Here is a 4,027-nt window from a genome sequence, read left to right on the forward strand (position 1 = left end):
TTTCAGAATCTTGTAAGTAGCTCTTCACAGTTTCGCACAGGCAAAAAAAAAAACCGAATGAAAAAACAGATGGGTGAAATATATTACCGTACGCTGCCCAATCGACGCTCAGTTTAAGTATTTTCCTTTATGTTTCATTCAATTAGCTACGATACCCTTACTTCTATATGTCATCTGAAAGAGAAAATACTGGAAAATTGTTCCATAGGATAGTAATGATATGTCTTAAAAGCATCGCTGTGTAATTCGCCGTTTTCGTCACCCCTTGCGCCTGCCCATTCGCCGCTCACCACTGCCCTAACCCCGCTCACTTAGCGCGCGCATTATAGAAGGCCTGACTTATTCTTTTTTCTACCTTTTTTACTTGCACTTCTGAGTGAAAAAGTGTGTAATTTTGTTGTGATTGAATGTAAATATTGACAAGTTTTATAGTACAATACACTGTATAAATGTTCCTTTCACCAAGTGCAATTATTTTTACGGTTTTTGTTGCTTTTTGTTACTGATCTACGCCTATATCATTTTTTATCCTTCAAACTTTATTCCGTATTTTTTTATGAAATATATTTATAAAAAAAACCTTTCCCGACAATTTGTTCACTGATTATAAATTGTCTAATTATATGAATATGATTCTAATCTATTCATGAATTTTATGAGTGTATAATTATTATCTATCTATTTATTTCGGAAATGAAAAGTATGAAATTCAGTGGAACATAGTAGGCTACAACATATCAGAGTATAGATTGAGCACCCACTGGACTAGGATCAAATAAATGACTGTAGTCAATAAAGACCATTTGACCCAGTCCAGTTCTTATACATAAAATCGGAAGCGGATAAAAAGAGTCCGCATGAACAAAAAGCTTTAAAGAACAATATATATAATAGAATATAGTCAAGTTAATTTACAACTTATAAATAAAATGCTATAAAGCTCTTTCAGCACATTCACCATTCAAAAAAATCAACTTGAGTCCCCTCCCCATTTCGTCCCTTCCGCTCATTGCTCCCTGATGCTATTTACCATTGATTTCCATTATTTTTTAAAAGAAATAATTATTTGCATTCTCCTTCAGGTTCTAATTCCGATTTGTTGCTTTTACACTGTCTTGACTCATTATTTACAAGTATGTATTCGTTTATCCCACCTTTTTGTTTACTTTTCGTTTACTCTTTTTATAATTTTTTCCCTACTTCTTGTGGTATTGATATTTTATGGGACTCTCACTGCATATTCTTAATTTGGAGCCTTCAACCAACTTGCCTTGCTTTTACGTTTAGCTCCCTCATATCCACAACTCTCATTTTCTTTCTTTGTCATTATTTTAGAACCAATTACAAGAATACATTTAGTATTTTTTATATTGTTGTATTATATATTTTTACGATATTTTGCTTATCAATGAAAACTTTTATTGCCTATTGTTTGTATTGAATTGTTGATTTTTTTTATAATGTGAAATGTTGATGTGAATAAACCTTGAAACTTGAACACTGAAGTCCGATAATAAATATATATATATTTTTTTTTTGGGGGGGGGATTCCCTAATACTGACTTTCATTTAAAAAAGCTCATCTTGAAAAAAAAATTATTTAATCAACTCACTGGTTTAAGTTCACATTCAAACTCCCGTCAATGTAGATAATCGGAGAGAGAAAAAGACACTCAAGAAAATTCGATTTGTTCAAAATATATTGGTCAATTAAAAAAAAAAGGAAATCTCCAGAAACATGATAAAGTTTCATCTATTCAAATCAATCAGGAAACTACTGACCGGGTTGGCTTCTATAGGCCTATTAGCGGGAAACTTTTTCTTATATTCATTTAAATTCTTTATTTTATTTATATGAATCAAATAGGCCTACAGATAATGGGCCTATAACATGAAATATACCTATCATTAGGCTCATAAGCTATCACAAAGGTCCAATTGCACATCTATTTGATGTGACGTGTATCTAAACCTTGTTTAATCCCAATTAAATTATCCCTAAATTTCATACTCAGAGTAAGTAATCACAATCATCAAAATATGAATAGGCCACATAAAAACAGCATAACGATCGATAATATAGCCTTTATAGACTTGCAGGGGCCGCGGAACCAGGGAGGGGCTTCATCCCGAACAAAACAAAACTATCCCTATCAATGTCTCTAAGTTGTTTGTACGTCGGTATGCAGTCTATAATAAGAGTTGAAATTGATATACATCGAAGTCTCATTTTTTAGCATTGATGACCCTATACGATTCGTTATAGAGCAAGATAATTTTGGTAAAACCTTTTCCAAAAAACTTTGGGCCCGGGCAATGATTACAATTAAATCTCGAGATACCTCTGGTGAACAATGGTGAAATAATTGACAAATTCTTTTGATTATCCTTCAACATTTCTGTAAACGTCAACCTATCTGCCTGCTCCATGAGGGGCTTTTATTTGCCGTCACCCTCAGCTAAAGGAAAAGCGGAAGAGAGAGGGAAAGAAAAAATTGAAGAAGAGAGAGAGGAAAATGTAAGAGTATAAAAAAAGACAACAACGGAAGGGATATCAATCGAGGCCGGAATAGGAAAATAATAAAATGAAAAAAAAATAATAGGAAGGAAAATAAAAGGAAGAAGACAGGACGAAAATGAGAGTTGGGGGACCGACAAATACATTTCATTTAGAACAAAATAACTATTCAGCTCGCGCTTCGCGCCCGCATTGCCCGTTTGTTTCATTATTCATGTCTTGTTTTCAAGTCATTCTCGGTTTGCAAGTTAAAACATCAGTGCTTAAAATGTCTCGTTTTTTTCTCTGAATATAATACCCTCGTTGTCAATTTTGTTCATGACTGAATTTATATGAAACTCGATCTCTTTTTTTAAGACTTACTTTATTATTCATACATATGCAGTTATAATCTGCCCTAGCTAGGCCTATACTGAATTATGACCTGAAATAAATTCAGACATTCCTACATTGTTTACATTTAATTTTCATCTCATAATAGATTCACGAGTTGAATTGGTAGAGTAATCAGTAATCAGGTGTTACCATGGCAACTTACCATTACCATGCATTCAAATGAACTTATCCATGCAGAACACTCTGTTGTGTTCGAAATTTAATTTAAATGAGTTGGTCGAATGTATATTTTGGCATTTTCCACCATTCATCTTTTCCCACTATAATGTTGATTTTATGATGACAATTCAATGAATGCCCCCAACGTACAGGGCCAAAGTTCATTGACCTTATATTTTGACCGTGGCATGACCGGAACTCACTACAGGATTTTCACTGACTCCCTAAGTTTCATGATAGCTATAGAAATCAATAGGCCTACTACAAACTTATGAATTTGAAAACCTTATCCTGTTTTGAGATTTCAATGTTTACGACACCGCCCTCGCGTCGACGTCGGAAAAAGCGGCGCCCTGTCTCTGCAGACATTAAGACAATTGTATTTTTCTGCGAGAAAGATAAGCCGTTACCATGGTAATGGATCTTTTGCAACTAATACTTTGATGACTTGATAGGCATATATCTAGAAAGTAGAAATTGATTTTGGAAGGCTAAGAATGATGATTGGACCATTTAAATATTGACAGGGGAATATACCATATAGGCTCAATATGTTATTTTTTTAACATATTAATCCGTTGCCATGGCAACGGCGGAAGGAGGCATGTATAAAACTGGCAACAAGCGGATTGGTTCAGCACCCTCAAAATAAAGGAAATGACACAAAAATATCAGATTCTAAAGAAATGTCTACTTGAAAAATATGACGATTCCGTTTATATAGGCCCTATACTCTAATCATGATTATCATACAATCAGGGTGAGCGGAGTTAGGGCAGGCTGCTATCTCAAGGTATGCCCTCGCTAATTCATTCACACAGCAAATATTCATTCCTTAGAATTTGTCATGTTGACATATCTAGGACCTCTCTCACCTGCGACTCACACATTTTCATTCATTATATAAAAATATAACAATTTTCACGTGTTTTTAGGAGTTTTTAAAGTGATTGA

Source organism: Lytechinus variegatus, chromosome 16 (genome assembly GCF_018143015.1).
Source record: "Lytechinus variegatus isolate NC3 chromosome 16, Lvar_3.0, whole genome shotgun sequence".
Classification (NCBI taxonomy): Eukaryota; Metazoa; Echinodermata; class Echinoidea; order Temnopleuroida; family Toxopneustidae; genus Lytechinus; species Lytechinus variegatus.